The sequence below is a fragment of the Sciurus carolinensis genome, chromosome 6 (genome assembly GCF_902686445.1).
Source record: "Sciurus carolinensis chromosome 6, mSciCar1.2, whole genome shotgun sequence".
Taxonomy (NCBI): Eukaryota; Metazoa; Chordata; class Mammalia; order Rodentia; family Sciuridae; genus Sciurus; species Sciurus carolinensis.
This window is the reverse complement of record NC_062218.1, coordinates 10,205,015-10,218,647: the sequence shown is the minus strand read 5'-3', so window position 1 is coordinate 10,218,647 and position 13,633 is coordinate 10,205,015. Positions and strand designations below refer to the sequence as shown.

The following is a 13,633-nucleotide window of genomic DNA, read 5'->3' as shown; positions in this document are numbered from 1 at the left end:
AATTTACTATCCCTATAGTCATACATTCTGGAAAATACTAGCTGTGGTTTCTTGAAGTTTAATAAGAAACATTCATTATTTGTGAAATCTATTTCAAGTACATAGAATTAAAAAACAATAATTTATTTATATGAAATGCACAAAATAAAAATTCAAAAGAAGCAAAATGACATAAAAAATAGATTTTCAATCTGGCCCTCCTGTCTTCCACACCCTCTCAAAAAGGCAATATATTTAACCCGTTCTATGAATTCTTCTCTGGAGATAATCTACATGTATGCAAATTTAGTTCTGTGCATCATTTTGTCCTTTAACAGATGTTAGCATATTTTGCAAACCCTCTGTAATGTATTTTTCCACTAAAAAATTACCTCAGAGATTGCTTTGAATACATGTGTAATTCTTATTGTTCATGATACTCCTTAAATTTAAACTGATTCCATATATAGGTGACTGACAAATTAATGGGCATGGAGGATTTTTCTCCATTTCTGCTTCTTTCACAGAAACTTCCTATAATAAGTAATTTTTGCATGCAAATCTTTGCATGTATATATACTACAACTGGAAGATAAATTCTTTAAATAAGAATTACTAGATCAAGTTTTTGTAAATATTTATTTTTATAAATATCATCAGATTCTCTTACATAGAGGCTTTATTGACTTTCCGTTGCTGCATGCCCAAATATCACCAATTTACAGACTTACAACAATGTGTATGCATTTATTTTCTCACGGTTTCTGTGGGACAAGAGTGTAGACGTGGCTTATCTGAGTTTTCTGCAAGACTGCATTCTAGGAATCAGCTAAGGCTAGGACCTCACCTGCATGCTATTGGGAGAAGGATCTCCTAAAATCACTCAGAGTATTGGCAGAAATTGTTATCTTGTGCCTCATTTTTTCAGACTGTTGACTAAAGGTCACCCTCAGTAACTAGAGGTGAATCTCAGATTTTACATGGCAGGAATCTGATCTGGCCACTAGCATCACCAAAACCTAGAAGCAACAGTCTCTCAGCAAAGGGGAGTTACGCCTTATGTAACGGGATTGAACGCACCCTACTGCCCGCTCTGAGGTGTGCTCTAGGGTGGCAGGATCACAGGCTGCATCCACACTCGGTAGCTTTACTCCAGGACTTGATCATCTGCAGGAAGGCATTATGACACTCACCTCAGAATGTCTGTCACAGATGATGTCCTCATTCAGAATATGGAGAAGGCCTGATACTCCACACCCTCACCAAGGGTATCGCCAGGGCTTCTGATGGTGCCAATCTGCTGATGAAAGCAAACACTCTCTCACTGTAGTTTCAATTTGCATTCTGTTTTAGTATGTGAGTTTGATTATCTTTTCACATATTTAGACGAACTAAATATTTCCCTCTTACTAGACTTTCCATTCATGGATACCTACTTTATAGTATATTAGTTTATTGGTTTATCTCATATTTCTTTTAAATTAGCATTAAGGAGGCCTCTACATGATTTAAGAAAGTCCTTTGGTTTATCTGCCACCAGAATGTTTTCACTGACATGTAGATGCTAATTCATAATAGGCAGGGGGCGCTAGGGAAGAATAGAGTAACTTTAGGTAGAGGGGAGTGAAAGGAGGGGAAGGGGTATGGGGCAGGAAGGACAGTGGAGTGAAACAAACCGACATTGTCACCACATGTACATGTATGACTGCATGACGCATGTGATCCTACAATATGTACAATCAGAAAAATAAGAGATTACACTCCATTTGTGCATGATCTATCAAATGTATAAATGCATTCTACAGTCATGTAAAACAAATTAGAACAAATAAAAATTAATTAAAAAATTAGGAAGAGAAAAAGAGATGAATAAATAGTATCTTAAAAATAAAAATAAAGGAAAGTCATTTGCCTCTAATGATTTTGCAAATATTCATCCTTTTGTGTGGGTGGGTGTGATTCCTGGGATCAAATATTAATTCTTATTTAGTCCACAAGTTTTAGATTTTGAAGATAGTCTTTCCCATTCAGAGACTCTATCCCCTTTATTTTAATATTGTTGAGAAAGTTACATTGTTTGAGTTGTGTTTTTTTATATAAAACCAGATCCCAGGAGGATGAATATTTAAGTGCAAATTAAAAGTAATTTCAAAATTCAAATTTTAAAAAATAAGGTAGGGAGGGAACATCACAAGAGAAAACTCATGACTTATAATCAGTTAGGAAGAGAGTTTCTAAATAAGAGTTTTGTGTAAACTAATGGAGGGAACCAAGCTGAAATGACATGCATGATTAACGCCTAGCCAGGGGACAGGGGAACGGGCCACCACAGGTCAATTAAGAGGCCTCCAGAGGGAGGACCTATTTCCCCTGACAGGACAGTCTCAGCCCCACTGAGCCCTGTGAGGCCAGGGGACTGCGGTCTCCTGCCCTCCCCCTGCAGTCAGGAGGTAAGGAGACAGATCTGAGAGACCAGCGATGGTCTTCCAGGCCACCTTCTCTCACATTCTGACCACACCCATAGCACTTCATATCCCCCTTCCTTCTTTTTTGGTCTTCTTATCATCTAATATATTACATAGTTAACTCATCATTTTGGTTTCTGTCCCTCATTAAAACTCTCCCTGACGACAGGGGTTTTGTCCGACAGTGTCCGCTGATCCTTCAGAGTTGAGCACAGGCCTGGCACACCAAGCAGCATGTTCCCAATTGCACAGCATTTACTGAATGAAGCATGTGCATGTATTGATTAAACGGAACATAGAATGTAAATGTCTGATAAGAAACCCAGAGTCACAGAAGATACTCCAAGTAGCAGCAGGGGATTTTCTGAAGTTTTTTTCCAAATAAAAATCAATAAAAATATGAAGAATTGTATTAATAAATTGAAAGCTTCAAATGTTGAAGTAGAACACCAGAGAAGCACGCTGAGGACAGCATAAGAAGCAGGTTTTATTTAAAGGTAGTAGCACAGACTTCTCCCTGTAGGGAGAAGGGGGCCATGGCTGGTGTGTTCTGCTATCCCAAGAAGCGAGAGCACCCTCTTTTGTAGATTAGAGTTTCCTTTGTTCTCCTGCTCTCCCCCTTATCTCTCTCCTTCCTTCCTAAGCGACTAGGCCCAGGAGATGCCAGTGAGATGGCAAAAAGCTGAGAAGCAGATGGGCAGGGGGAGGACCAAATGGAGTGATTCAGGCAGGTAGGGGCCCAGGGGCTTTAATTTGCAGCTCCCTGCCTGCAGTCTTTTGGGAGGGGCCAGTAACCTTGGTGGTCAAAGGTCTCTGGAGACACTGACCTTCCAGTCTCCCAGGGGTGGTCTCCCACTTCCAGGATCCAAACTGGCTTCCATTTCCTCCATTTGACCTGATCATCTATACTTTTGGCTTCATTAGGATATAACATTACAATGTGAGCAAAAGGAAATTGTTTGCCAAGAAAAAAATTACATTAAAAACCTGTAAAATAAATGAGAAGCAGCAAAGAAGAAAATATACCAATTTCAAAGGAACTTGAGCTGACATAATATAAAAATTACTTTGAATTTATTTGACAGGTCTCCAAAGGGTTGTTAACAGCCAGGGGGTAATTCCTCCCTTGAACTGACAGATATTCAGAACTTGCTATATTCCACTAGAGAACTTAATTCTTCCAGGAGGAAAAAAAAAAAAAAATAGATGATCTATTTGCATTTAGTCCTTTTCTTCCTTTCATATTATATTGTTGTCTTAAGGAAACCTTATGTGAAATATCCAAGGTGGCCCATTTTACAAATGTAAGTGAAAACTTCCCTTGGATACTTAACGTAATTTTTCTTTAAATGTACTCTTTAATTTGATTCTTCAGTTTTATCTTGTAGAGATCAGAAACTATTATAGAATTCTCAAAAAGTCTCCTACTATTAAATTTTCTTTTGCTAATCACTTGATGATTTCAGAATTGCATAAACCAGATATCACTATTCCATGGTTTTTAACATAGACTCAAAAACTGGAAAAATCAGAGTGTAAATTAAAGAGCAAATTTATAATCAATAAAATTAGAATATAATAAAATGGTTAAAATAGAATATAACTCCAACAAATCAAGAGTTCTTAAGGCCACAGGTGATGAGGGGAATGTGATGGTTAGAAACAAGGTCCCTCAAAATCTCATGTGTAAGATAATACCAGAGGTGAAATGATTGGCTTAGGAGAGCTTGACCTAATCTATGTGTTAATCCTCTGATAGGGTAAACTGGGTGGTAACCATAACAGGTGGGTTGTGACAGGAGGAAGTTGGACCCTGGGCTCCTCTGGGATATGACTTTGAACCTGGAATGCTAACTCTCTACTTCCTGGCTGTCCTGTCCTGAACTGTGTTCCTCCACCACTCTCTTCTGCCAAGTTCTGCCTCACCTTGGGCCCACAGCGATGGAGCCGGCCATCTATAGACTGAGAGGAGACCTCTGAACCCCCAGCCCCAGAATAACTTGTCCTCCTCTAAAATTGTTCTTGTCAAGTCTTTTGCCCACAGTGGTGAGAAAGCTGACTAAAACAGGGAGTAATGTCCTTGACTCATGACATTTATTTTAAAAATGTCACTATCAGGACGGGGGGCATGGTTCATGCTTCTTGGCCTGGGTGAAACCCTGAGTTTTATCCTCAGCATCAGAAAACACACACCAAATATGTGAAGGAAGAAAAGAAGGGAAGAAGGAAGAAAGGAAGACAGGCAGTCCAGTCTCAGAATCTCCAACACCTAGACACATGGGAAATCAATAAATATTTCTCAAACAACGCCTGTTGTATGCATGTATGTAAGACTTTCATTTTTGCTATTCCAAAAAAGTGAAAATTCTTATGAAATTAATGATTAGTTCTGCAGGCAGGTCGAAGGAAATTTTTAATTTCATTTGCATAGCAGAGGGGGATTTTCACATCACAATTTTAATCTTGCTAAATCCAACTTTTTTTATAAGAATTTAATTTTGACTTTGAATTCCATCCTACATGAGAATAGAAGACCAATCTTTTCAGTTTTAGGAAATCTCAGGGAATTCTATTTCTTTCAGAGATTCATTTCAAGATTGAAACTGCTGCAATCAAAAATAAAGCTCAGTTCCCTTATATCCTCTCATCTTCCTCTTGTCTCATGAACCCCTGTCCACATTTATCAGCCTATTGGCTGCAATCACTGCACCCCGGACACTGTGAGTCCGTCCACCTTCCCTTTCCCTCATCCACTGAATTCTCTGAGACACTCCTGCCATGGAGCTCACATGAAGCTTCTGGAAGAAGCCCAAAATCGCCTCCTGGCACAAGCTCTGTACTCTAAAATTCTTCAGAATGATGTGAGGTTTCCTCCTACCACACTCCCCTAAACCTTTGTTTTGAGGAAGGAGTCTCTTTTCAGAAACTTGCAACTGCAATTAAATCTATTGCTGCTTCACCAAATTCCCCATGAGTCACTTAACATCCTCTCACTTGGAACTCTAACCAAAGTCCTTCACTTTTGCACAATATTTCCAAAGCTAACATTTGTGGTAACTGTCTCCAAAACTCAAGCCACAGAGCCTAAGTTTCACTTGAAATGTTACATATTTTTATTTATCTTTCCATCTCATTTTAATTGTATGGTGTGAAATTTCTAATATATAGATTAGTATGAGATTATACAGATAAAAGTTAAAAATAAGTGTGTATCTGCATCAATGTCACTGCCCCAAGCATTATAATACTGAGCAATCTGACAGGTGATCTTGGCACATGTATACATATCAAGTCAGGAGGGAAACATGAAGCCTAGTTTTCTGGAAATCAAAACTCAAGTTTTTCTTTAAGGTTCTTGTATTCCCTGTCAATTTTAATAGCTACTTAGGACTCCAAGTTCATAATTTGATTTTTTGATATTTCTGTGTTTTACCAAACTAGGAATAAAAATCTTTGCATAGACTGTTTTATCATTTTACCGCAGGAAAAAAATAATCACTTTAGCAGTTTTGTCTACAATGCATTTTTTTATGTCAGTTGGAGTGGTGTTAATTTTCCCCTACTTGTTATTTTGGAAAAATTCAACTACACTAAGGAATTTAAAAGAATTGTCTAATGAACAATGTTTATCTAGGTTCTCCTACTTGTTAACATTGCCATATTTGTGTTCTCTCTCTCCTGAACATTTAAGAACACACTGCAGACATCATGCCACGTCATCATTTATTATTCCAACATGTATGTAACGTAAGGGCATTCCCTCGCACAACCCAAAATACCAATATCACAAACAGAAAATTAAAATTGATATAAAATTATCCAATATACAACATCACCTGCCTCCTGTTCTCAGGCCCTTGGACTTGATCTGGAAATACCCATGGCTTTCCTGGGACTCCCACTTGCCCACAGCTGGTGGTGGACCTCTCAGCCTCCACAATCACGAGAGTCGATCCCTCACAGTCTTTCTACAAAGCTGTATTGTCTCTATTGTGTGTTTCTTTGGAAACCCCTGCCTGGTGTACCTTCCTCCTACTCAATCTGATATCCAGCCCAGTGGTGACCAAGAAGGTTTTAACTGCTCCTCCCCAGGAGGAAACTTTCTCCAGCTTTTCTCCTGCCTCTGGGCCTTGACCTCCCTCTTCCTAAAGCATTTGCTTTAGAGAACTTCCTGTGGTCAGTCCTTTCTCCGAACCTTTGAAGTGTAAATCTTTGTAAAAGCATCCTGCCAGTTGCCACCAACAGCCCAGGAGTGTCTTTCTCCAAGACCTGGAAGCCCTGCCTTTGAAATGTAACCACCAGGAGAAACAGAGCTGACCTCTGTTCTCTGTGGGAGGACAGGGATATTTCTCCAGGAGCACCTGGCTCTTAAGTTGTAAAACCACCACCCAACATGAAGATAGGACTAAGTTTACCTGTCCTTTAAGGAAGGCCAGTTTAAAAAGCACAGTGTCCTAAGAGTTCCCCAAACCCAAGTCTGAAGAACCTTCCAGTTCTTATCCTTGGAGGAGACATGTTTCCAGAGTTGATCTGCGCCCTCTTCCCTGCTGCCGGCAAGAGTATGCAAACAAAAGCAACTCATGTTCGCTGGTCTTGTCCTGGGCCACGGTTTTTCTTCAATGATGCTAGGATTCTCTCATTGCTGTCCATTTCATTTTATCACACAATTCAAAATCAAAGCCTTATTAAATGCAATACACTTTTACCAGTCCCATATACAAAGTTCCCGGCACTCCTTTGCAGTGTATTCGTTTCTGGTCTATCCTCCTTACATGCATATTTTTTGTATGATACTCATGTGTCAAGGTAGCCTACTGCATCCACATTTTTGCATTCTGATTTTTATCACTTCATGATATATCAGGAAAACTTAAAGCATAAAAAATATATGCTATATTTAATTTAGACCATGGTGCCTTGGTTTAGTTCTCTATATTTTGCCATTAATAATGTCACAGTGAATAATTCTTTGAACATTTCTCCTCATATTGTTAAGCTCTATTTTTTTTTTAACCTTTGATGCTGACTCTTAGAAATTAAGTTGTTCTATCAAAGGGCAAATTGACAATATACTCAATAGATATTGCAACATTCCTCTTATTGGTACATGCCATCTGGCACTATTGCCAGCAAGAAATGAGGATGCAGGTACTGCACAGCAATGCCAACAGAATTCTGGTATCGAAGCTAGAATTAAAGACAGGCAGTTAGTGTTGAATAGCTAATAGGGTTGAATCAGAAAATGGAGGTCGCCAATCTGAGTTCAGGAAGTTGGAAACTGACCGGGGGAGAATGGAATGTTCCTGTATTCAGAGCCTTTGGATACCACCCCTCCTGGAAAGGTTGTTGATGAAGCAACTCCTGAGCAGACAGTGAGCTACTAATCAATGCTCCCTGGGCTGCCCTCCCTCCCCGCTTAGCACTCCTCCTTGGCCTTCAACCCACCTGCTGACCCCTGGCCATCCCACCAGCATCTCCTGGGCCTAGTCATAGGCAGGAAAGAGACAGATGGGGGGACGGGCAGGAAAGCAAAGGAAACTTTAGTCTGTAAAAGGGGCAGGATGTTCTCACTTCTTGGGATACCAGGACCCCAGCCATGGCCTCTTGTCCCTCCCAGAGAAGTCTGTGCTACTACTTTTAAATAAATGTATCATTGTATCTTTTTTTAAAGATTTTGTCACTATATGAAACAAGCACTTTTACTTTAGTACGGTTTTACCTATTGAACTATATGACCATATTCTTTATGTTCACAAATAGTCTGTATATATTTGTAGTTGTCTATTCATATCATGTTTCAGATTTTCTACCTGCTCTCTCATCTTTTCCAGTTTGATACAAGCAGAAGAAGAGCTCACGTCCCCAGTAGCCTTCTTCCTCCAGCTACACCCTGCCTGCCTACAATTACCAACCGTCTGTCCATTCAAATTATTCGCCCATTAAATGGATGAATCCACACATTAGGTTTCAGATCTTATTACCTAATTATTTCACTTCTGAGTAATTCTGCACCCTCTCACACCTGAACTTTTGGGAGACAACTCATATCCAAACACTGATATTTTTTTCATTCTGTTGAACAGAAGAACTCTTAACCTCACCTGTGTCTACCTATAATATCTGATTGGACTTATCAGCTATTTTAGTTCTATTATATTCTTAGGTGTCAGCATGAATGAAGTTGACATCATTAAAGAGAAAAGGAAAGAAAACTAGATTGCTAGATAATACACGTGAGATGTCTCATCTAGTGAATTAGGCAGGCTCACCTCTGCAAATTAAGAGTAAATAAAAATTATTAAGAAGGTAAATATGGGCATTAGTCAACATTGTATATATAAAAATAATATTTCTATTACTTAAAAGCTATGCAGTAGATGAAGGAGCACAGCACAGGTTATAGGGGATCTGAGTGAAGCATTAGATGAAAAAATTTAAATAACATACATGAGGTTGCTGCAGATAAGGACTCAAAATCTTTCCAGTTAAAAGTAAAAAAAGTAAAATAAAATCCCTGGACCTGACTTAAAGTTCACTGGGCAGGCTCCAGGTGGTTAATAAAATCACTGCAGGAACAAGGCACCCACCATGAGGTTGTCCCCATGGTGGGACAATCGCTCCAATCAAGCATGCTGGGTTCTGTGATCGTTGGTAGGGCTTTGGATGGCTTCGCTTGGTGACACAAACCAGATATTTCAAAAGCCAAGAAAACTGATATGTCCTGAGAAAGACTATCTCAGTCCAGGAATTCATTCTCCTTTCACAAGTCAGGAACACTCACAGACAAGATCTCAATCTCCTAACGCTCTTTCGTAGGTTGTCAAGTTTAAGAGGGTAGCTTTTGTCCTGCTGAATAAGCTTCAGGTGCAGAAGGGAGTGCAAATGGAGCTCACCTGCCAAGCTGCTGCTGGCAAAGGGTTTGGGCTGAGGATGGGAAGTCGGAGGATGAACTGTGATCCTTGTTACAGTTTCTGTTACCTGATAATCATCAAGTGCTTGAAGATGTTTTTCAATCTTTACATACATGTGATAAACCAGTTCAGGGGTAAGTTACAAGTAGTTTGAAAGGAAGAAATACAGTTTACAGTCCATATTCAATTCACTTCTGATAGATCCCTACTTGGTCTTCCTTGGAGACTTTCAAGCCATGGGAAGTAACTTTAATATCTATCGATCATCATCTGTCATATTTAAATCTCACTTAATCCTTCCCCTTGAGGCTTACTTGCCTTATACAAGTGCTCAGAGTAGAAGGGAACCTATTTAAGAAGCATTCCCAAGTTGTCATTTGTCCTCTAATCCTTTCTGTCATATCTATTTCCATATCTATTTCCAGGGTTCCCTCCAGCTGGGAGCCTACATCCCTGTGCTACAGATGACTGACTGTCACCAGGAACGCAGTCCTGCAGGACAGAGCTCCTGTCTGCCACCATAGTCTCAGCAAATATGCCAGGTGGTAGTTGAGGGGGAAAAGGTGTCATTTAAATCATACGATAAACTGAGGAATGCAGGATAGGAAGAGAAGGCAAGAAGGATAAGCTCACCAACGCAGGGCTGAGGGGCCTATCCCAAGTCAAATGCAGGGCTCTGTGCTGTGTAGGCTTACATTTCCTTGTTGCCTTGAGACCCCTAGGTTCACTCTTCTGTACAAGGCAATGCCCTGGAACCAAAATCATGAGGAACCTTGGGTTATTGTGAGAGCTAAATAACACAGGCCACTGTAACTCCTGAGGCAGAATCTGGTCCATAAGAGCCATTAATAAGTCACAGTGATTGCTGATTACAATTACAAAGGGTAGTGTTTTCTATCCTGCAACTTCAAACATTTTCTCCAAATACTAAATTTATCTAACGTCTATAAATAAAAGGTTAAGGAGAATATAATCATAATTATTGATTCATTGAGTTATATTTCTTAGATTTATTACTTTTTATGATTGCTTCATCTATTTTCAACAACTCCATAAGGAAATTAGGGTTTTATCTTCATGATTTTACTGAAAAGGTAAATAAGTTGTAGAGATTTAAGTGAATTCTTCAGCGTTATAGATGTTATACTCAACTCTGGTGGTAATTGTTTGGCCATATTGATAATATTTTATCATTTGAAAGGTATTAATGAATGACCTACCTCTCTCTCTCTCTCTCTCTCTCTCTCTCTCTCTCTCTCTCTCTCTCTCTCTCTCACCCCCAAACCCTCTGTCCTTCTCTCAGTTCTCTATTAGGGAATAAGAAAATACATCTGCTTTTAGTGAAAGGTCATTCAGCAAGCTGAGGGCACTTTCAACCAGTATGTATGGAATGAGAATTTAGCAGGAATAAGAAACCTAATGACAATCATTCACACGTCTGTCTGTCTGTCTGTCTATCAATCAATCTATCTATCTCACACAGAAAGGCAGAGAGAACAAAATGGTGATATTACACCAACATGAGGAACAAAATCAAATAGTCCTTACATTCTAATTCTCTAACATCATAAAACACTGGCTTGTCATTTCTTTATGATAAAGTTTTGCAGAATGTAACTTTTCTGGGAAGCGGCTGAGCGCAGTCCTGAGGCGGTACCTCATGGTTGACATGCAAAAGGCGGTAGAAAGAGTGGAGGGGCAGTGGGCCGCCCGGAGGCCATATCCCATTCCACTGACACGCACCGAGGGTCCCGAGTCGGTCCTTCAGAAGGAGCAGCTCCATGTGCGCAAGCACTTGACTCGCTGCTTGCCAGTCCTGTTGCAGAGTACTTGAAGATCAGTACAGAGACAGGAGGAGACGTGCAGACACACGCAGAGATGGTCCACCCTGGTCTGAAGTTGGAGCGAGCTCTCCTGGTTACAGCTTCTCAGTGCCAGCAGCCAACTGGTAATAAGCTTTCTGGTCTGTTGGCACCCAGCTCAGAGCAGATCCAAGAAGTGATAACTTTTCGGGAGAAGAGTAGAGGCAGCAAGTTGTTCAATCACCTGTCTGCTGTCAGTAAAAGCATCCGAGCCCTGGGATGGGTGACTGTAACTCCCAAACCTGGTGCCTATGTGAAAGAATTGAATGGTTTTGCCATGTTTTATACACACCGAGTCCTGAAGGGGCATAAAGATGTGGATAAGAAGCATGTGGACTGGGTAGAGCACACTTGAGTACATGACAGGCTTACATCAGGAGTTCCAGTCCACTGCACTGGCCTGGAGCAAAGCGGGGCCTGTGGCAGAAGTACTGAGTGGACTGCCCTCTGGACCCTCTGCTGGATCTGCTCCTCCCCCTCCCCCACCCGCCCCACCTCCACCCCAGTCCCCACCAGTCCAGGCTCAGATGACTCTGCTGCACGCTCAGCACTGTTTGCACAGATTAATCAGGGGAGAGCATCACACACGCCCTGAAACGTGTATCTGATGATGTGAAGACTCACGAGAACCCTGCCCTGAAGGCTTGGAGTGGCCCAGTACGAAGCGGTCCCAAACCATTTTCTGCACCTAAACCCCAACCCAGTCCATCCCCCAAACCAGCCACAAAGGAGCCACCTCTCCTTGAACTGGAGGGCAAGAAGTGGAGAGTGGAAAATCAGAAGGATGTTTCCAACCTGGTGATTGACACAGAACTGAAACAGGTGGCTTATATATGCAAGTGTGTCAACACGACATTGCAAATCGAGGGCAAAATTAACTCTATTACAGTGGATAACTGTAAGAAACTTGGTCTGGTATTTGATGGCGTGGTGGGCATTGCGGAGATGATCAATAGTAGGGATGTCAAAGTTCAGGTAATGGGTAAAATGCCAACCATTTCCATTAACAAAACAGACCACTGCCGTGCTTAGCTGAGCAAGAATTCCTTGGATCGTGAAAGTCAGTGCCAAATCTTCTGAGATGAATATTCTCATTCCCACAGAAGGCGGTGACTTTATTGAGTTCCCAGTCCCTAAGCAGTTCAAGACCCTATGGAATGGGCATAAGTTGGTCACCACGGTGACAGAAATTGCTGGATAGCAAAGTGCTACTGGGTTCTTTGCCCTCTCCCTTCACCATGGGATAAATCTGCTATCAAGACAGTTCTTTTCTAGATTTCCTCTACCTTTCTGCTCTTAAGCTGCTTCTGAGAAACCCAGCTTCCTGTCTTCACTGAAATACACCTCAGGCTGAGATTTGGGGCAGGATAGCAGGTCAGTTGATCTTCTGCAGGAAGGTGCAGCTTCTCATATTGGCACAGCCACACTTCCTGTCCATTCTGAAGGAACCTGGACTGGTGCGATTTGACTTTCAGCTTTTGGAGGTTATTCTTCCAACACACAGTCCTTTGGGAAGAATAAAACAGTCCCAGGGTTTAACAGATCAGAATGTGCACACTAGTTAATTTTTTTTTTTCTAACAAGGAGCATGAAGGTAGCAGAAGCTGGTGTGATTCCTGATAATTCTTCTAACCAGACTAATTTTCCACTGTTAACAAGTGAGGCAAGGGTTGGGTTGGACCACCAGCTGAGGCCTGGCCATCCAGCCTTCCAAGAAGACGTGTTTCCTGTAAGCATTCCTGTATCCTGCTTTCCATCCCGGGTCTGCCTCAAGCACGAGACAGTAGGTTCTGCAGTCCCAGCTGCAGGGGAAGTGCTCTGGGTCTTGCACCCTTTCTTTCTCTGGGATTCCTGTTCAGCACCTTCCTACAGAGATAACTTTAAAGAAAAGCATCACGCCATTCCAAGGAATGGGGCGCTCCTCCTCCTCCTCTGCTAGGTGCCTGTCTTCCACCTTTGCTGCCTCCTTTTTCCTGTCCTGCTCAACACCGTAGGGCTCCTGTCCAGACCCCTGAGCAGAGGACCAAAACCTCCATTGCAGGCTGGTTTGGGGTCTTGATTTACATAAGGATCTTGCACAGCATTGCTCATGTGAATTTCAGTTTTCCCCTCTGGGACACACTTACCAAAATAGGCAACTTTTTTTTTTTTTTTTTTTTTTTTTTGGTGGGAGGAGAGATTGTCCTGTGACTTCTACCCATTTCCTAAGGCCTGTGGAAATAAACCTTTATGTACTTAAAGTTGCACAAAAAATAGAATAAAGTTAATACCAAAAAAAAAAAAAAGAATTTAACTTTTCTTTCCTGGTATTAGGTTGAAGCACGTGAACATGCCATTTGAAATCACTCTTGACCCACAAATGGCAATTTATTACAACTCAAACAGACCCATAGTATCAAGATTCTATGGATATCCA

The 13,633-nt window shown here is 41.0% G+C and overlaps 2 pseudogenes; one reads left to right on the top strand and one right to left on the bottom strand.

The window, feature by feature from the left end:
* Positions 1 to 3,334, bottom strand: part of LOC124986956 (heterogeneous nuclear ribonucleoprotein A1-like) — a 45,315-nt pseudogene extending 41,981 nt beyond the window's left edge.
* A 7,681-nt stretch (positions 3,335 to 11,015) lies between these two features.
* Positions 11,016 to 12,418, top strand: LOC124987445 (adenylyl cyclase-associated protein 1-like; annotated as a pseudogene).
* The last annotated feature ends 1,215 nt before the right edge of the window (positions 12,419 to 13,633 follow it).